At 39.7% G+C, this 22,535-nt stretch overlaps 1 protein-coding gene across 3 annotated transcripts in view; it reads left to right on the top strand.

Annotated features, from left to right (window-relative positions):
• Positions 1 to 22,535, top strand: part of LOC122811527 (transmembrane gamma-carboxyglutamic acid protein 2-like) — a 1,149,160-nt gene that overhangs the window by 596,967 nt on the left and 529,658 nt on the right. The gene's annotated exons all lie outside the window — the stretch shown is intronic.

The following is a 22,535-nucleotide window of genomic DNA, read 5'->3' as shown; positions in this document are numbered from 1 at the left end:
TAGGACTTAGGTCTAACCACTGGTAGTTCTTCCTGTATAATAGAAGGAGCAACATCACCAATGTTCTTGCTAACTTTGCCTCCACTGCTATTATGTATCTGTATTAAAAATCAACTTTTTTCCTTTGAATATGAAATAACTTGCTGTTTAACTATTATTAAGCTCATTCTGAGATGAACTTATACCAGAACAATGAGTATTAAAGGTACTTTGCCCACTTCCATCATTCAGTGTTAGGGCCACTTCTCTTTTGGGCCACGCAAATATGTGTCCATTTCAAAAATCTTCCAGGTCTTTCTCAATTTTTTTAATCTTAGTTTGCAACGAGTCGCTTTTCATACAACATCATCATATCCATCATCTCAGTCAATTTACTATCTACTAATTGTTCCGGAAACACATCATAAAATGTATTTGAATTTTAATGCTGTTTACCAAATTCTCTTCTTCCATGCTAAAAAACTTAATGAGCAGTCTCATATAACTGAAGCTGGTTTCAATATTAATATGCTGCCATTGCTTGAGCAAGTCTGAATATTGTTCGCCATAACTTGGCATGTTAAGGACCCTAAGGCCCCTAGGTATTATTTGACATCTAAGGCAAGCATCAAAGTGCCGTCTTTGAGTTTGATAGTGCTTATGTTTTAGAAATTAATTTTTCCATAACATGCATTTCGGATATGAATCTATCCATATCTATATTATCAACAGTAATACCTGCTGCATGTCCTTGCTCAGATTAGATAAGTAACAGGTTATCAGTAGAGGACAATATTTCATTCATGCCTATACTTGTTCTACAATCATTTCCATTTCTAACGCCAGTCTTATCAAATATTCCGCTGTCTTCATTATATTCATACATCCTCATAACCATATCTCCTTGAGCTCCTTGGGTTCCATTTGGATTATAATTGAGCTCCACTATATCATTCCCTTTGGCCATGCTCCAAGGCTGACATAAATAAAGTAAACAAACAATATATAAAAACTGATACCAGCAACTGAGATTAATGGTTCATTCAATACGAGTACAAATGTGATAAAAATAAATACAACAATGAGAATGAACGGACATACAGCCAGGGTCAAATAAAAATGAATGGTTTAAATTAAGTCTGTTAGCACTTTCACAGGTCAAAAGCCTGCTTCTTCAGACCAGAATACAAATAAATACACACATTTTAAACTTTATAAACTTTTTAAAATCCATCCTCCAATAAAATACAGTGTATCCATGAAACTTCCTATTACAACACTAATTACTATGCATCAACCTATGCATAACATCATCTTAAAGACATACTTACTTAAAAAAAAACTGAAAACTTTAAACTAAGCATCAATAAGTCCTAGTAAAAGCACTGATTCACTTTACCAAAGTTGTAATTAAAAATATAGGAAGTCAAATCAAAAATTCACTCATAAACATCACATACAAAACTGTCTATGGAAACAGAATTTCTAATACCTACTAAAAATCTCATTACTCTGAAACAACTGCATGGAAACTATTGAACTTTTACTATGATTGCAATCAAAGACATGACAGATCAAAATATAAATACACTATCAACTAATGCATATACCACTTTAAATACTTTTCCAATTCAGACTATCTTTGATGGTGTAATTCCTGTCTAACAGTTATTAATAACCATGATGATGGTGTAACTCCTGTCTAACAGTTATTAATAACCATGATGAAATGCAATTCTTTAATAACTATACTGAATTCTTCTTCTTTCGGCTTTTCCCAGTTAGGGGTCGCCACAGCGGATCACCTGTCCGTTCATGATTGGCAGTGGAGTTTTACGGTGTTGAGTTGCCAGCCTGGTGCCCAACCTTCCACAGAAGGCACACACGCGCACTCATGCCTAGGGCCAATTTAGAGTGTCCCATCCACCTACAGCATGTCTTTGGGATGTGGGAGGAAACCGGAGCACCCGGTGAAAACCCGCACGACCACGGGGAGGACATGCAGACTCTGCACAGAAGGCACCCCAGCTGAGAATTGAACCGGAGAACCTCTTGCTGTGAGGCAGCAATGCTAACCGCTGCACCACCATGGCCGCCCTTAATAACTATATTGAATAGGCTATCTAAATAAATGTTTATTTTTTAATACAGGTTTTAAAAGGTATGCTACCGTTCAGCCCCATATTACCATCAGCTTGCAGTCGTATGACCCATTTCATTTCTTGTAATTCTGTCATGATGACCTCAATGACCATAAATTTAAAAGTATAATGCCCCGGCATAGTCATGGCATGTTTAGATAAAGCATTAGTATGTAGACTGATTCTTGTATTATAAATGTGTTCCCGAATTCTATCCCTCAATCATCAATTTGTCTTGCCTGCATAAAATGATCTACATAATACACAGTATACTAAATATATTATATGAATACTGTTACAATTAGCTGCAACTTTAAAATCGGAACAGTTTGTCCATTACAGGATGTACAAACTTTGATGTTAAGTGCTTAGATCAAAACTGACAATCATCTACCATAGTCTGATCTATTCAACATAGCTTTTGATGACGTCAGTCAACTAAGCTATGCACCGTAACTTACCGTTAGACTATCAAGTCAACGGCACATGGTTGCTGCTCCCCACACATCCCCTGCAAGTTATATATACCAACTCTGAGATCACACTACAGTGAGGAAGTGGGTAAATTCCTTGTTCCTCACTGTACAGCGATCTCCACTCACACTACCTAACTCAGACTACTGAATTATACTGCACATTTGCTATTGTGTACTCGTAGTCTGGTTTGGCTTAATGCCCTTTTGATAAGTGCCTTTCAAACACATACCGTTCAATCACCGGCACTACAAGATTTCGATAATAAACCATATATATATATATATATATATATATATATATATATATATATATAGTATATATATGGGTCCATTTGATAACACTGAAATTTCATAACATTGAACTTCATAACATTGAGACCAAAACATCTAAATCCCAAAACACTGAAAGTGTGCTTCATAACACTGAAAACTACAATGCATATGTAAATAACATCCAAAGTAACAAACACACTTTCTACTATGATTCTGCAGGGAGGCAAGCCCCCCTGAACCCCCCCATGTGTGTGTGTGTGTGGGGGGGGGTTCTTCCCCTAACAACCTCCCGTAAATTAAATATACCAACGCCATGATCGCACTACAGTGTACGGTGATTATTAACTTTTCCTCACTGTAGTGCGATCTTGGAGTTGGTATATTTAATTTACAGTGGGTATGGTGGAACAGAGCCCCCCACATGGAGGGTGCAGGGGGGCTTGCCCCCCCTGCAGAAAAGTAGTAGAAAGTGTGTTTGTAAGTTAGGTGTTGTAGGTGGAGACGATATTATTTACTTGTACAATGCAGTTTTCAATGTTATGAAGCACATTTTCAGTGTTCTGAATTTTCAATGTTTTGGGTTTTCAGTGTTTTGAATTTTTGATGTTATGGTCTCAGTGTTATGAAATTCAACTTTATGAAATTTCAGTGTTATGAAGCATATATATATATATACATACATACATACACACACACATACATTCACTATACAATCTCAAAATACTGAAATATCGAATTTCAGTATCTTGAGACTCTATAGGCGAAAATCCACATAACCGAAAACCCACAACAGAGAAAATCAAAATCTCGACCATACACACACCACCACACATACACCCATCTAACTACACTACAAGAAACAAAACAACACACACAAACATAAAATACAAACACACCTACCCTACACCTATAAGCAGGGGGGGCAAGCTCCCCTGCACCCCCACACCCCCGCTACTTATATATACTAACTCCGAGGTCTCACTAAACACACAAACACATAAAACCCACCACTACACACACACACACACACACACACTAAAATCCCTACCCAATACCCTTATGAAAACACCACTTAACTGAATCCCCAGCTAAATCAACACACCGCACCACACGTCACGAACATGACACCACAACAGCGGATTCGACATTTCCACATTCGATATAGTGCAGTTTTGTGTAACTGCACTTTGAATATATATTTCAGTATTTCGAGATTGTATAGTGAACCCATACATACCCACACACAAAACACATATACTCACACACACGCATAAGCTCACACAAACACAATATATATATATATATATATATATATATATATATATATATATATATATATATACACACACACACATACACACACACACACATTTATATTATATATATATATATATATATATATCCATACATACACACACACACACATATATATATATATATATATATCTATAGTTACACATGAATACACGCATATACTCACACAAATATATATATATATATATATATATATATATATATATATATATTAGAGAGAGAGATTTTTATACACACACACACAAATATAAAAAATGCATGCCTTCCCTTACAGTAAAACTCTGCCTTTGAACTAAAAAAATCTATTTTTTCACTCTATCTCTGTTTTCTGAGCTATTTAACATCTAAAAATCACTGTGACTGCTTCTTAATGAATTTTAATATGTTTCTTGAAAAATGGTTCTCAATGAGGCTTGCATATCAAAGTGATTTTATTTTAATTCAAGTATTTCTCTTTCCCATAATCCATTTCAAGTCTGCTTTATACGAGTCATGCTAGATATAAGGAAGCAGTGATGTATTCTGATGCCATGGACATATAACTTGATTAGTGTCAGTCACTGTCATCTTAATACACTGTCTGTAACAGGACTGCTTCTTTTATTTCTTGAATGGCCCTCATTTGTGTGGGTCTTAGGGCTTGTTTTACAGTATACTAAGGAATTATACAGGTGCAACCAAAGCAGTTGCTAAATTGCAGGCCTTTGTTCAAAGTATCTTTTTTGTAGTCCAAGATGAACTGACAGAGTTGGCTACCCTGGGGATATGCATGGCCGTTAGACAATTTTATACTGAGACTGCCCTCACTTTCACTTCTTCCTATAAAACTGGTGGGGGGACATTATTCTTCTGAGTTTGTGTAATACCACACCACAGTCATATTGTTTAAATTAACAGTCAAAACCCAAGAACAAAGAATTTTATGCAACACCTGCATGGTTAGCAAACTTGATCAAATCTCCACTGTACTGCTGTACAAGCACATTTCCTGTGAGAGACGTCCCTTGGGCAGTTCATCTTCTGAAATACTGCCCCTACACACACATTTTGGTAAATATCCTGATATTTTACAAGAATTACAAGAAAAATATTTTTGGACTTTTCTCCAAATGTCACAGGCATCTTTGATGCTGCATTCAACTCACCTTAAAATGTAAAGTAGTATAAAAAACAAACATTCAAAGTTTAAAGCTTACCATTTCATGACATTGCATATGTAAATTTGTCAAAGGAGGTGACAACTGCCTTTGAACCATTGACTGATCTAATTGCTCTGTTTTGCTATGAGAGGCATGGCTACATTGGAAGCAGCTGTGAATCAGTGGACGTTCTCTTCCTCTATACAATAAAAAGAATGGAAAAGAGTTTCACACTTCTCTGTCTTCTTTACTGCTGCCTGAGCTCCGGATATCAGCAGGACTAATTGCCCATATAAGATTGTCAGCAGAACCTGACTACAAATTTCTCTGTGTCTATGGTATGTCATCCAAGCGTAGACAAATTCTTCTGCAACTTATGTGAGAAGTTAAGCTTTAAAAAACTGGATGGTCTTTCCCTTCCTTTAACTCAAAAGTAAGGAAATTAAAGTTTTATTAAGTACAAGCAGGTTTCAGGTACCTATAAAGTAGTGTAATCATATTGTAGGGAGAAAAGCAACTTAAGAGTTGAGTTCAGCTGTAGGAGAAGATGGAGTTTTCCTTTAAACCTCACTCCTGCTCCTCCTGAACATTAATTTGCATATACTGTTCCCACAAATTCTATATAGCTCTATGTAATTTGATCCTTTCCATTTCTAAAGATCCCATTGCAAGTTATTTATCTCTTTTACAATATTCAATACAGTTATTTTAGATTTTGATCTACATTTTATAATGTTTGCTTTTTTTGGCAACCAACAGAATTAAACTTATTAAGACCTTACTATGTCTAGGTAATTCATATATTTGCGTCTCAATTCAGAAGAATCATTTCCTTAGTTACAGCCATTTGCTCCCCAATATTTCTGCCAGCTCATTACACTAACAAAAAGTTGTTCGCAATTACCTCTTTCTTCCCCAGTACACCTCCAACATCCGCTACCTACCTGAGGAAAAAATCTTGAAAGCCTGCTTGACATTTAAAAATACCTAGCTAAACGCTTCAAGGAAAAATCCTTAACTGTGTATTTTATTGCATATTTGGGAGCCATACATATGTGGATCCATTGTTCCCTTGTATATTGCTTTTCCAGTCTCTCTTCTGAATCTTTTCTAGACTTCTCTGATTAATTTTTATATATATATCATGTAATATTTTATAGGTCCTACTAATTATCCCCATTTTCACAGCAGATATTGTTCTAGATTTAACTAAAAACTCTACCCACAGTAGATTTTTTACTTAGGACTCTTCTCTTTCTGTACTCTTGACATCCATCCCTGGAAGGGATAGCAGTCTCTAGTTGCAACCCAAACTTCTTCTTGCCTCATCCTCCCACCCCCTATTACTATTCCTTCTATAGTTATTTGCTTCAAATACCTTGGTTCCTTTGCCATTTTTCTCCAGTAAACTCCAGGTCCTCTTGCCTATTTTCTGTGCCCCTATTTGCAGTCATCTTTATTTCCTGAATAATCTTTTGATCTAAAGACCAATGTCTTTACACTAATCAACTGCACACCACAGACACACACACACACACACACACACACACACACACACACACACACACACACACACACACACACACACACACACACGGCTCTCAACAGCTGCCAAATCAGCATAAACCACGACATGAGTTGCGAGCTAGCCTTCAAGTACTGCACCTTTAATGCCTATTCAGGTACCCACTCAATTTGCAATGTGGAAGTCATGGCAGCTGCATCCTGGGTAAGAAGTGCCTTGGGTGGGTCCCATCATGGAAGTTCAAGACCTTACTCAGAGACTAGGTTTGTGTTAATGAAGTCCAGGTGAACAAAGTCCTTAGTCTGTCAGGCACAGAGGCTGAAGTTAGCCCGAGACAAACCCTTCATTCCCCTAAAGGGTTTTGAAACATATAAGGTCAAGTATAACTTGGCAGCCTCCAGAAGAATGGGAGGACAGGATGTTGCAGGAGGAGCCCTCACTGGGACTCTGGAATGGATGATGCCACCACCCCTGTGAAAGTCCAAAAGGGATAAATCTGCTATGTGCTGTGACACTAGCACTGTTGTGACCTAGAAAAGAAAAGCCAAGTGTTGAGCTCCCTTAAAGGAAGGCCAATTGTCTCCTCAGAGACTAAGTTGAAGTGGAAGTTCAGATGACACTGGGCCTGAGCCCTTTCGGCTAAGGGAGTTCTGTGTGGTCAGCAGGAGGTGGAAGGTTTGTTTTCTTGAAGGGCATAATGGCATGTATGATCAAACAACACAAGGCAGCTTCCAGAAGAATGAAAGGTTTGGTGTGAACTTCAGTCCATACCTTCCTACAGAAGCAGATGCTTCATGACTCAATGATAACCTCTCTTGGTGAAAATCGAGAATAAACTCTGCTGATAGATGCACACTTCATAGGAGAGGCCTGAGGGTTGGCTTCCTCTCAAAAAAACAAGTGATTTCTCCAAAAACTAAGTCATGATCAACCTAGACAGTTTATAGCTATACATCAATTAGTTTGTCACTCCAGACTGGGAAAGCCTCCTCTGAACATTAAAAAAGTCATAAAGAGACTCCTATGTCACTTCCCACTTACAGATCAACGCATTGTTTTGCCAATTAAGGCCCTGCAACTCAATCATCCATCAATCCTGAGATCACATAAACACACACAACTCTCCAAAGAATCCCACAGCTGGAAGACTGATCCAAAACCCCATATGAGACTATCCAACACTTAAATCTCGTCCCATTTTTTGTCTGAAAGACTATCCCACTGAATTACAACAACAATTTTTAATCCATTAAAGTCTGTTTTTCCACAGCCATTCAACGTAGAGAAAATTCCTCCCTACATTATTACCAATCTTCCTGATCCCACTCCTATAAAAGGGTCATAGGAACATAGATTTGAAGGTCAAGATTATAACGAATAACCTACGGGCTTTCATTATGTTTGACTGCCATAATCCCCAGATGATATTCATGTTTTGTGACACCACTGGTAACCACTATCAGAGTACAGAGGTACTCTCCCACCCTAATTTGTAATGTCCTACTGCTTAAGTAGTGCTTACACATTGAATAACATCTCAAATGGCATTTAATACTTTTAATTCACAAATTATAACTTTATTTGCAATAGTGTCAAATGCCTTACTAAGATCAAGACAAAGAATATGCATCCCTTTATCAAATGCTGCTGTTGCTTATTTTCAAAGAATGCCACAAATCTGAAAAGGCAGGATTTCCCCTTACAAACCTGCACCGACTCATATCTAATAGTAGGTCCCCAGAAGCACTGTGGATAAGTGTCATTCTGAATCGCTCCATAACTTTACATAAAACATAGGTCATGCTGATGAGTCTAAAATTGTTTGGGTGTGATGCAACTTGCCCTTTTGTGAAACTGTATCACAGCAGCCTGTTAACACAGGTCAATGAAATACCCCCCATGTTACATTTGTTTTGTTAGTATAATTATACTTATTTATTAACCAGGCAAGTAACCAAGTTCTTCATGAGCCCTTTACAGAAATTAATCAGCCCACAATGGCAAGGGAGGGTAATGTGGAAGAAAGACACCCAGACACTTCCAACAGTAGTAGGAGCGACAAGTCTTGTAAAAAAAAAAAAAAAAGAATTGACAATCATATTTAGATATGTTACCAATACATATAACCCTGCACGAGTTGCAGGGGTCATTACTGGCACATTGCGGGTGCTGCGAAGAGCACTTTTGGCTGACATCAAAGAGTGAAACAATACTAATTTCATGAACTTTAATCATATTTTGACTTAGGAAGGGGGTACATTCCCATCATGGTGTCAGAAACCCAATATATATATATATATATATATATATATATATATATATATATACACACAGCTTAGTAAAACCAATCATCCAGCATGTTTTTAGGATGAGAACGAAGGCCACAGAAAAAGCCCTCCCAGACAGAAGAAGAGCATGCAAAACTCCACACAGAAAGTAAATGGGTATCAGGACTGAATCCAAACCCCTGAACTGTAAGGCAAAAATCCTTATCAGAAACCTAGGTAGACGTTGTTAAACATAATTTTATTTATTTATTTTACATTTGTTAACTGAGTACAGTCCGGCTGGGCAAGTACCCCATTTTCAGTGGAGACCCGGGGAGATAAGCTCCATAACAATAGTACAAAAAGATTACAAACATTTTAAAAGATTTACAAATAATATATAAAAAAAATTGACGGTTGCCAACAATCACAATTTACAAAAAAGTGAATGCAAAACAGAAAAACATTACATTTCTTAAGCCTTATTGCAGACAGTAATATGAAACTCATTAGATATATAACTAAAAACCATTGTGGCATTTTCATTTGGTAGAAGTCAGACAAGAAGAAAGCAGAATAGAAAACATTTGATTGAAGGCATGAGAAACTAGCCAGAAGTATTGCAGGAGCATAGACATTGTTGAGCAAGGTATTCCTTTAGGAGTTTTTTGAAGCTATGACAATCTGTGTTTTTAAGATATTCTGGGGTAATAGATTCCAGTGTTTGGCTACTTTGAAAGAGAAGAGAGTCACCAAAGTAATTATGGGAATCTGTAACCTTCAGTATATTGGATGATCTAAGGGTCCTGGGGTTGGTATTTAGTTGCACTAGGTTGGAGAGTGCAGGGCAGTTTTCAGGTTTGTGGATAATAGAGTGGGCAGTGATGAGCTGATTGAGCAATGACAGATTGGGAAATTCAAGCCAGTGTAATTTTTGAAGAGCAAGGCAATGATGGGTCCTGTTGGGTATATTAGCAGCAACTTTTGCTATTTTGTTATAGCAGGAATCAAGTAGATGTAAATCAGATGTAAGCAGGTTAGTGAAAAGTTGAGTACAGTAGAGAAGAGTAGATAGGAGATGGGATCTGGCTGTGGCTAGTCTGGCATTTTGAGTAAGGTAAGGTTTGGACCTATATAAAGCACCAAGTTTGATATGAAGTTTCTTTATTGTGAGTGAGATGTGTTTATTGAATGTTAGGTCCCTATCATTGATAGGGGATGAGGTTTCCTTCATTCAGTTTGGGCAATGTTGTCTGGTCCCACAAGTAAACATTCTGCTTGCATGTGTATCAGTCCCATAATGCCTGGCTTAGCCTTTCCTTCAAAGTGAATAATTTGCTTTTTCTAAGCTATGCTATCATCTCCAGTTCAGCCTTGGACCCCTTTCCTACCACCTTTTCTGCAAGTGCACTTACTCTTCTGTCTTCTCCTTAAATACCACCATCCTTGCTGGCATTAGTTCATTCTTCTCCTTCTCAGCCTTATTCACAAATGATAATTCTCTGCCCCATACTATGTTCCCACACCTTGTGTTAGACAGTCCTTCTCAAATGGCCATCTTACTCTCAGCAAAATTCCTTTCAGGTTACAAAACACTTTCCACTCCCCATAAAGACCATATTATTTTGCAATTAGCATAACCTATCATACTTTGGAACTGCAGTCGTTTCCTTGATGGATAACCATCCTTTGCCACGGGATGTCCTTTTTAACTTCTACAAGTAGAACGCTGCAACCTCCAACACTCCACCCCCCCCCCCCCACACACACACACACACACACACACCACCAACTATACAGTCCATTGCTTTCTGAGAGATGAATTACCTTTTGCACATCTATAACCACCCACCAATCTATATAGCCACCTTCATTTTCCAAGTATCCTTAAGTCCAATAGATCGGATGCTAAAACAATCTCAATCTCCTAGACATGAGATGAACAAAACGCATACAGCTTACCTCGTTAAAGTCAGACCCAATTTTTATTCATTAGGGTATAACCATTCACTGAAATATTGTCTTGTGAAAAAAATGTAACAGTAACATTGGAGACAGTATAAAGAAGAAATGTAGGAAGCATAACGTTTATCTGAAATCAGGACAAATCTTAATAGGGTACCCTTGATAAAATCAGGGACAAATTGGAAATCATCCGGGTCACCTTTTTAAAAATAATAGGACTTTCAACTTAAAACGCAGATTAAGAGAATGAAAATTAATATATATTTTCAGAAGTAAAAGAAATCTTAATCATTGTCATTATTTAGTAAGTGTAATTCACCATCTTTTTTCAAAAGTCACCAGTCTTAGAAGGGATTAAGAGGGACAGTGCAAAAAACTGACTCAAAACCAAGGACGCCCTCCAAATAAGGAACACTTGAGATGTATGTACATCCGCGGCCAGTAAGTCTACACATGTATGACATGTATGATGCGAATATTCATCTTCCTCAGTCCCCGCTGTCAGCATCTAAACATTACACATTTTCAAAGCCTACCTTTCTTTCCGCTTTCTTCTTCGAGTAGATTATTTTTCGCTTTGACAGAACGTCTCGGAGATCGTCCAGCCGTATGTAAAGCGAGGCTGTTTAATAGTAAAAACCTTCACATACAGAACTTTTACGTGGGCTCTGGTTACCAAGCTCCTAAGTTAGAGGAAAACTTGCGAGCTACAGAAGTTGGTAGCCCGTCCTCTGCTGGTTCCGTTAATTTCTTGTGTGCGTACGTCAGGCAAAAAGTTTTGTACCAGCTTCCAGTCGGTTTCTTCTTTAAAGGTGCAATCCTCCTATCCTTTCAATGCGTGTACTACGCAGTTAAAGCCTTGAGCAGCGGGTGGTTACAAAACACCAAAGTGGAAAGGAAGTAGGCGTGGAACAAAACTGGATAACGGAGAGGGTCGGGAATATTTCTGAACATGAGGGATGTTGTTATTCGGATTCTAGTGTGCAGTTTGTATAACAGAAGTGAAATGTTTGAATTTGCCAGTACGTTTCTTCTTTTTCACTACTACGAAATGTGCATTGTAAAAGGCGCCAGAATTTAATACAATGAGTCTGATAGTCTATGTTTGGGACACCAGTCTCGTGACATACTCTCTTACAGTTCATTAGTTTGCTGCAGGTATACATACATCTCAGCCTCTTAGCACAAGAAATCTGGACAACGCTTGACCTAATGGGGGTGGGGGGAATCTAAGACCTCAAAATAGGGACCTATTTTAAATATTGATATTTGATAGAATAAAAGGGTTTGTCTTAGCGTGCATTTTTCTGAAGACTATGAAGTCTGAAACTCAAATGTATGGTCATTTTGGTGATTTCAGTCCTTGGGTCATCCCAGTGATTTGCCAGAAAACCACATAATCACTCTACTGTTACTAGTTCTTTGTTCCTGCCGCCACAACACAAAATTGTAACCCCTTTTCGCTTCTGTTTTCATTTGCCACGCCATGTACCCCTGACTTATTTATTTATTTATTTTACATTTGTTAACCGGGCTAGTCCAGCTGGATACATGTCCATTTTCAGTGGAGGCCCGAGCAGAAAAGCTCCGCTACAATACTAAAATAATACTTTAAAAAACGTTTCTATTTTTGTCTCATAAATAAGGACAACACCTGAAAATCAGGAGTAAAGGGAATGATCTGACCGGCGGCTGTGGTGGAAGTTAAGTACCACATTTTAGAAGGCATTTGGCAGCAAGGAAATTTTAGATTCTTAAAGTGGTCGGTTACTTCACCAGTTGAGAATTTAAGATGTATACTTTTTGGAAAGGAATGGTAAAATAGATGGTAGAGTTCGAGGCATTATAGAGAGTTAGGAAGACGGTCTAGCACATCTACGGATTATCTGAGTACGAGTTGTAAAACGTTGCTAAAGTCCGTATACCTATTGATATGGAATCGTGTTATTTGCGTAAAGTCACTCCGGTTGGTTAATACCGTTAAGTACCAATATATAGCTCCAGTTTTATTAAGAATATTAGTAAACCGAGGAACAGTGGCGGTAAATCAAAAACAAAATTAATATTTATATGTCTGTAGCAGCTGAAGGTATGCTCTCTGTGCTGATGGGCAGGGAATAAATCAATCAATAAATCAATGCACCGGTTATTATTATTAGTGTTACGTTAATATCTAATAAAGCAACTAATAAGATGATATGTACACACACACACACACACACACACACATATATATATATATATATATATGTGTATACTATATATATATATATATATATATATATATATATATATATATATATTAGTAGGTGCTTGTAAGTTCTTTATAACTATGAGTTGCAAACTACTTTGGAACCTTTCTTAAATAAATTATATATTAATAAGATACCAGAATCAGATTAAGACTCTTACTTAATTGAGCAGGATATATATAATATAGACTGTGGATCCAGAATATTGCAAAGCAAATATCCACAAAAGTACTGAAATGTGACACTCAGAGCATCACAACTGACATTAGTCTAAAATTAGTGTTTTATGCAGGGATCAGCCCCCACCCCCCACCAAATACATACACACACACACACACACACATCACCTTCCATGTGGAGCTCTTGCAGACTGTGAATACATTTCCAAAATATAAAACAGGGAAGATGAGATACTGTATACATATGGAATGAACTAGTGTGATATTTATGAAAATATATGGCAATAAGTAATAAATATCTATTGAAAATGTAAAAAGTAATAATAGATTTTATAAAGAAAGAGGAAGCCGTGGTGGTGCAACGGTAGCGTTGTTGCCTCACAGCAAGAGGTTCTCCCATTCCTTTCTTGGCTGGAGCACCTTCTGTGTGGAGTCTGCATGTCCTCCCCGCAGTCGAGTGGCGTTCGAAAGACATGCATAGAATGGGCATGCCTTCGTTGAAGGTTGGGCGTCGAGCTGGCACCTCGGCACCTGCAAAAAATCTACTGCCAATCATTAGCGGACCGGAGTTCCGCTGTGGCGGCCACTAACCAGGAAAAGCCGAAAGAAAAAGAACATAAAGAGGATAAGCACAAAATACAATGCAATATGCATCTGAAAAATGTACTTTGCTCAGGAATTATGGACAAAGGCAAAAATAATGGGGCAAAGGGCCAAAAACAGGAACAGATTTTAAACATTGCTCTTATAAACTTAGAAAGTTGCCAGAATAAAAGGTTTAGCATTAACTTGCATTTTCTGAAGAACATGAAGTCTGACACTCAAATGTCTGTCATTATTTACTGACTGTAATCCTGAATGATTTTTCTGAAAACCACAAATTTTATGGGGAACAGACCAAGAATATGAGGCCAGACCAGACAGTGTCCCAGGCTGCGTCCTACATGAACTCCAAGAAGAGCTAAACCCAAACATAAAACTACTGTTCAATCTCAGCCTTACTACAGGATATGTACCCAAAGAGTGGCGTACAGCAACAGTGGTCCCTCTCCACAAAGGTGGTGCCTCAACGGATCCTGGAAACTATTGCCCCATAAGCCTGACTAGCTTGGTCTGCAAAGCTATGGAAAGGATCATCATGGACCTCATAAATAAAGATATTGGGGACCTACAGACACTGGATCCTACCCAGTTCGGCTTTGTTAAGGGCAGATCCTGCCTCTTAAACCTGTTCAATTTCTTTGACAACAGTCACCAAGGCCATTGATGAGGGGAATGTGGTCCACACAGCCTACCTGGACCTCGCAAAAGCCTTCGATACAATACCCCACTTGGGCATTATAGATAAGCTCACCAGCTTAAATATAAACCCCTATGTCACTAGATGGGTTGCAAACTGGCTCAAGGACAGAACCCACATGGTTAGAATTGCTGGAGCTATGTCAGACTCCAAACCAGTTACAAGTGGCGTCCCACAAGGCTCAGTCCTGGGACCTCTCTTGTTCGGTATATATTTCTCGGAAGTACAGGCCAACACGGAAGGACTGTAGCTGACCAAGTTCACAGATGACTGCAAACTGGGTGCCATAATCAACTCTCCAGCCGATACAAGCATCCTCCAAAAGGGCCTCATAGAAATAGACAACTGATGCTAGAGCTAAGGCCTCAAGCTAAACGCCAAAAAGTGTATAGTCATCCCCTTTGGCAAAAACAAAGTGCCCACAAATTACCACATAGGTGGTAATCCATTAAGTACAGAAGAAGTAATTCAGGACCTGGGGGCCCAAGTTGATAGCAATCTCTCATTTGACAACCAAGTGGCCAAAGTGGTTAGAAAAACATTTTATATAGCCCACCTAATCATGAAGGGATTCACATCTAGATCAGGGGAGGTCATCGTGCCTCTTTACTCATCCCTCATCAGGCCCATAATTGAGTACAATGCCCCTTTTGGGATGTACCTTACCAGACACCTGCAGAAACTGGAAAGACCCCAAAAGTACCTCACCAAGAGGATCAAAGGGCTCAAACAGATGCCATATGCTGCCCGGTTAAAGAAACTCCAGCTCTACTCAGAGGCGATCTGTGCCTGACGTATAAAGCCATGTCCAACCCGGAATTAATGGACATGCTGCACCTCAGAAAATCCAAATCCTATCGAGCTACGCGCTCGAGAGACTTGAACCTCAGCACTGAAATAAATAGGATATGCTGGAGGGACAGATTCATAATCCAGAGGCTCCCTTCACTCTGGAATAAAATCCCAGTCCAGGTTAGGCAGAGTCCCTCATTGACTCTCTTCAAGAGGAATCTTGATGAGTGGATGGGAGACAGTAGGTTTACCCGGGTATCACTTCTGTGTCACTGTTAGACAGAGGCACAGTATACTAACCTCGAAAAAGGGCATAGCAAAATTAATTTAAAATGGGTGGCGAAAGCCAAACACACTCTGGCTAGGCTTATAAATGCCCTAAGGCAGATAGCCTAGTATGAACCTAAATATGGACATTTTGCTAAATTCTGGAAATTTGAGAGTTATGTTTATAATCCATGCATATAATATAAAATATTTGAACATAATATAAAATAGAAAGTTACTTTCGATTTATATTTAGTTGCAGTACTCATTTATGAGAAAAAAAAATCAATAAACCTAAGATCCGTACTTGTTTATGTCAGAAAAAGCAGACAAGGATTTAATATACATTCTGTTTAAATGTGAACATATTTGGATAAGCTTGGAAGTGATTTGTTAATAGAAATTAATGTGAAATGTGCAATATTTTATTTAAGACAAAATATGAATTAACTGTGAAAAAGAAATCAAAAGCATTTACAAGTTCATATGTAGGTACTAAGCTAGCTGCCCTTGTGGGCCATTTTAAGCCTAGCCCGCTTCCCTTTTTGTGCTCAAAATAACCTATCCCGTTTGGTAAAGATTGGCCTTGCCCGTCACATGGTTTATAATTATATATTACCCCTAATGAGAATAACTGGATCATATCACAAGATATATAATATGAGAAGGATCCTACTAAACAAAGAACAGATGTAGTGTATGTAAATATGCACATTTTCAAATTTTAAGTATATAAATATTTGGATGTAAACCTCAAGTTTTATAAAAAGACTGAACTTAATGAAGGATGTGTGAATTCATGATTGTAGCAACAAATTTTTGACATGATAAAGCTCTGAACTTTGTCGCCATCATCATTCCCAGCCAAACAATCCTGTCCCCTACTCAGCATGAGTTCTGGGCTAAAAGGAGTACAATGACTACTCTTTGGACACTGACTGATAGCATACTAATGGGTATGAACAATGGCAAAGTCATAGGAGATATATTTATAGGCTTAAATCATCCACTCCTCCACACTGCTTTCCTAGCCCATGCTATTTGCAAAAAAGCCTCACAATGGTTCCTCAAGTTTTTCATCTCGCCTTCAGTATAAAATTTGACTCTTACTTTTCCAGCAAAATTGCACTATCCAAATGGATGTCTCGGTAATCAGTACTGTCACCCCTTCTTTCTGCATTTATATCAGCAAACTGCCCTCAGATATCCCCACCCCTCCATTATGCTCTGTGTTGATGACATGATATACAGATCATCTTGATATACCCATGAAATACAAATGCAACTGCAAAATGATATCCTATGCCTCTTCAGCTGGTTATGCTCAAGGAGACTGCTACTAAACTCAAATAAAACCAGCATTATGCTATTTAGGACTCCATAAAAACATATCCTTATAGGTTCATAGGTTTATACTAGGCTATCTGCCCTAAGGCATTTATAAGCCTAGCCCAAATTATTGTGGCTTACGCCACCCCTTATATGAAAAAATACTGTGCCCATTAGTTTGTTGTGCCTCTGTCCAGCAGTGACCCAGAGATGATTCCCGGGGTAAACCTACGATCTCCCATCCACAGGTCTAGATTTCTCTTGAACAGAGTCAGCGAGGTGCTCTGCCTCACATGGACTGGGATTTTATTCCACAGCATAGGGAGTCTCTGAGTGATAAATCTATCCCTCCAGCACGTCCTATTTATATCCGTGCTAAGGTTTAAGTCGCTTGCTCTAGTGGTTTTGGTGGATTTGGATTTTTGAGGTGGAGCATGTCCATTAATTCCGGGTTGGACATGGCCTTGTATGTCAGGCACATGTCACCTCTGAGCAGACGGTATGCGACTGAATAGAGCTGGAGTTTCTTCAATCTGGCAGCATATGACAGATTTTGGAGTCCCTTTATCCTTTTGGTGAGGAACTTTTGGGGTCTCTCCAATTGCTGCAGATGTCGGGTGAGATACATCCCGAATGGGGCATTGTACTCGATCATTGGTCTGATAAGTGAAGAGTACAGGGGAACAATGACCTCACTAGATCTGGATGTGAATCCCTTCATGATCAGGTGGGCAATGTAGAAGGTCTTTCTAACCACTTTAGCAATGTGAGTGTCAAAAGAAAGGCCACTGTCAACCTGGGTCCCCAGGTCCCTGATAACCTCTTCTGTGCTTAGTGGATTGCCACCTATATGGTAGCTTGGGGTTACCTTGTTTTTCCCGAAGGGTATGACTATACATTTTTGGCGTTTAACTTCAGGCCATGGCTCTGGCACCAGCTATCTGTTTCCGTGAGTCCCTTCTGAAGGATATCAGTGTCCGATGCACTTTCCACTATGGCCCAGTTTGCAGTCATCTGCAAACTTTGTCAGCCAAAGTCCTCCCATGTTGGCCTGTACTTCTGAGAAGTAGATGCCAAACAATAGGGGCCAAGGACCGAGCCCTGTGGGACACCACTTGTGACCGGCTTGGAGTCTGACACAGCGCCAGCAACTCTAACCCTGTGGGTTCTGTCCTTAAGCCAGTTTGCAACCCATCTTGTGACATATGGGTTTACATTTAAGCTGGTAGTTTTTCTACAATACCCGAGTGGGGTATTGTGTCGAAAGCCTTTGCAAGGTCAAGGTAGGCTGTATGGACTGCCTTTCCTCATCAATGGCCTTGGTGACTATTTCAAGAAGTCGACCAAGTTCAAAAGGCATGATCTTCCCTTGACAAAGCCAAACTGGGTCGGGTCCAATGTCTGCAAGTCCCCTATATCTTTGTTTATGAGCTCCATTATGATCCTCTCCATAGCTTTGCAGACTAGACTTGTTAAGCTTATGGGGCGGTAATTACCAGGGTCCGTGAGGCGCCACCTTTGTGGAGTGGGACCACAGTTGCCGCACGCCACTCCTTGGGCACGTATCCTGTGGTAAGGCTGAGATTAAACAGCTGCCTTATGTGCGGGTTTAATTCCTCATTTAGCTCGTGTAGCACACAGCCGGGGACACCATCCGGTCCCATTGATGCTGTGTTTTTAGCTTTAGAGAGAGCAGCTTTCACCTGCGCATTTGAGATGTCCGGGAGGCTACACTCGGCTGGGATAGTTATCTCTCCTTTAGGGGAGGGGGGTGAAGTTTGCACTGAACCTGTCTGCCAGTATGTTGGCAATGTCTGTGGGTTCAGTGATTTTTGTATCATTTTGGACTAATTCTGAGCATATCTGTGAGTTTCCACCCAGGTTCCTAACATAGCTGAAAAAGGCCTTATGATTGTCCTTTGAATCCATGGCAATTTTTCTCTCAAAATTGGCCTTAGTTGATTTTATGAGTGCTCGTATTTTTTACTAATAATGATCAGGGTGACTTCCCTTTTATGGATTTTTGTTCTATCATGTAATAGCTTTCTCCTCTTATTGTAAAGTTTGTTAATGGCTGGGGTCCACCAGACTGGACGCTTGCCCTTTGTGGAAAGAGTCTTGGTTTTATTTGGGATTGCCTGATCCATGCAGTCCTGGAGGTGTTCATAGAAGGCATTTGTAAGGGCTTCCGCAGCTTGGGTTGTGGTTTCCTCTGACTCAGGGGCCTTGAAGGATACCACACCAGTCTTGAGTAGTGTGAAGTTTGCTTTAGAGAAGTTCTTCACTATGGTCTTTTTGTTTGGGGTGGGGCGGATGTGGATTTCCAGTGAGATTAGTTTATGATCAGATCTCACCAATGAGGGATATACTTCGGTGTGGAGCATTTTGTCCCCATGTTTGTGACAATGAGATCTAGTATATTTTCTCCTCTCGTGGGAACAGTGACTAGCTGTTCCATGGCATTTGAATTTATGAACTCCAGGAACCGTTGGGCTAGAAAGTTAGGGCTTGAGTAATGTTCCCAGTCTATATTCGGGTAGTTGAAGTCACCCAATATGATGGTGTTTGGAGATACATTTATACCCTCCAGTGTCTTCAGGAAGGCTGTGTGGGGTTCCTGAGTTTGAGAGGGTGGCCTGTAGCATGCTACAATTTGTAGAGCAGTTTTGCCTATTGTTAGTTGCACCTGGATGGTTTCCAAGCTTCATGCGTTGCCACCAACCTGGAGGTGTGAGTATCCTTTATGAATATGGATACACCCCTCCTTTTGTGGAGTGGTCCGGTTTTGGGGCCGGAACGCATGATATGAGGTAAAACCTAATAGTGCCGGGTGCTCTCAGGAGCCTTGAACCAGGTTTCAGTTACAGCACAGACATCGATGTTCTCCATACTGAGAAGGGCCTCGAGTGCGTGCATTTTGAGATTTAGACTTCTGGCATTGAGCAGCATTACCCTCAATTTCTTCCCATTTTTGTTTTCTAGGGTGGTAGGTTTAGAATTTGAGCCTTGCCTAAAAAAGGCACTATGGGGGTGGCAAGAGCCTTAGCCAATATCCGGAATCCCAGGGTGACAGGTGCAAGCCGTCCCTTGGCAGCGTGGCTTGTCAAGCATGTCATCCCAGGCAGACAGACACTGGATCCCCTTTGAATGACACCAGACATTAAGCCAATTGTTAAAGCTGATCATCTTGTCTCTATATTGTGGCATCATTCTTGATGAAGGAAGGATACTGCTCAGGGTTAGGGTCATACCTGCCTGGGCTACATAATCAGAGAGCTCCTCTATGTCTCTTTTCATGCAGTCCAGGGAGGTATCGTCTCAGGTCGCTCACACCAGCATGGACAATGACTGTGTCATATTTGTACTTGCTGTGGAGTGACCCAGTGCTTGTGTTATGTGGCGGATTCTAGCGCCCGATAGGCAGCTTACTGTGACCCTCTCCTTGTTCAGCCTGGTGAGTGGGACGCCAGTGTGTCTGACTATGGAGTCACCTATGACAAGTATGTTTGGTGTTGTATTTGGCCTTAAGGGCTGTGACTGCTTTGCACACTGCTTTTGTGGTTTATGTGTTGCTTGTGGGGTGTCTTGAGGTAGCAGTTGTTTGGGTGTCTGCTTTGGAGGCCTCTGCTGTTTAGGTAAATTTTTACTCAGAGCCTCCGAGTATGTCTTTGTGTGTTTATGTGTTTGATTCAGTGGAGTGGTAGCATTATGTGAGGCTGGTTTTGTGGTGTGTGTAGTTGCCTTCTCCTCCTGTCTGGTCTTGCCAGTCCTGAGTTGAGAGAGCTCAGCCTCCAGTTTGGCTAAATAGCTGCATCTCTCGCAAGTATTTGTGTTATGTGGGGGGAGAGGGTTGTCTGTGTACATGAGGCAGTTATAACATTGCCTCAAGATTCCCAGGTTCACCAGCTGGACCGAAGAGGAGATTGACAACTGACCTTTGGACATGCTAGAATAATATTGGGAAATCCTTAATTGAAAACAAGGGCCAGTGGGGAGTGAGGGTGTAGTGCTTTTAATTTTTAGTGCTGACTTATATAATTGCTTTAGTGAGCAAGTGCCAGGTAACTTGAGTGCAATGTGATACAAGTAACTAAATGCAAAAACGACAAACAGTAACTTTCTTTCAAGTAAAACAAGGAAATAAGTACAGTAAGCAATGCAGATATCACTAGTGATCCACAGAAGCGCTGAGAAGTTGCGTATTAGGTGAATTAGCTTCCAGGAAAATAACAAGCAAACAAACAACAAGTATATAAACAAAGCTAGATTCAGTAGGCCTGGATCTAGTCTATGCTAGAGCAAACAAGGTGAACCAATTTCAGTAAGATACAGTTCAAATATTCAGGCACTATAAACCTTTAACCAGAAAATTCCCAGCTCAGAAGGGCAGAGTCCAGCCTCTTCTCCCACAAGAGTGCAGTCCACGAACCTTCTTAATGTAAAATAACTGGCCTGAAGCCCAAGTGCCTAAACCAGAACTAATACACTTGGACACTGGGCTCTCAATCAGCAGTTCCCAACTTAGAAGGATGAAAGCTACCTGTCCTGCCACCACAGTGCTTGCCACAAACCTTCCTAATGTAAAACAACTGGTCTGAAGCCCAAGTGCTTAATCCAAAAGACTTGAATGATAGCTACACTTTAATCAAGTTACAACCAAGCAGTAATAAATACCATTGAATACTTTAGAGAATGTCTGGATTAGTGCTCAAGTTACACAAACAAAGCTAGATCCAGCAGGCCCGAATCCAGTCTATGCCACAGCAAACAAGGCGCACCAACTTCAGTAAGAAACAGTTCAGATATGCATGCACTATAAGCCTTTAACCAGAAATTCCCAGCTCAGAAGGGCAGAGTCCAGCCTCTCCTCCCACAAGAGTGCAGACCACGAACCCTCTTAATGTAAAATAACTGGCTTGAAAGCCCAAGTGCTTAAACCAGAATTAATACACTTTTAGAATAACAGACACTGAGCCCTCAATCAGCAGTTCTCAACCTAGAAGGATGTAAGCTACCTGTTCTGCCACAACAGTGCAGACCACAAACCTCTCAGTGCAAAACAACTAACTGGTCCGAAGCCCAAGTGTTTAAACCAAAAGGCTTAGAATGAGTTACACCAAGCAGTAATAAATACAATTGAGTATTTTAAGATGATGCAAAAGTAAAAGAAGTAGGTAAAACCACAAGTACAGTAAAAGCAGATGAAATTTTTTTTTTTTTTTTTTTTTTTTTTTTCTGAACAAGTGCTGAGATCAAAGAAACAGATTTGAGTGCTGAAACTAGAAAACTGGCTAGTTACAAGAAAAAAAAACAAGCTAGAAGGCTTCCCTCAAACAC

This window comes from Protopterus annectens, chromosome 9.part0 (genome assembly GCF_019279795.1).
Source record: "Protopterus annectens isolate FY-2018-M chromosome 9.part0, PAN1.0, whole genome shotgun sequence".
In the NCBI taxonomy this organism is placed as follows: Eukaryota; Metazoa; Chordata; order Ceratodontiformes; family Protopteridae; genus Protopterus; species Protopterus annectens.
This window is presented reverse-complemented; position numbering and strand designations above follow the sequence as displayed.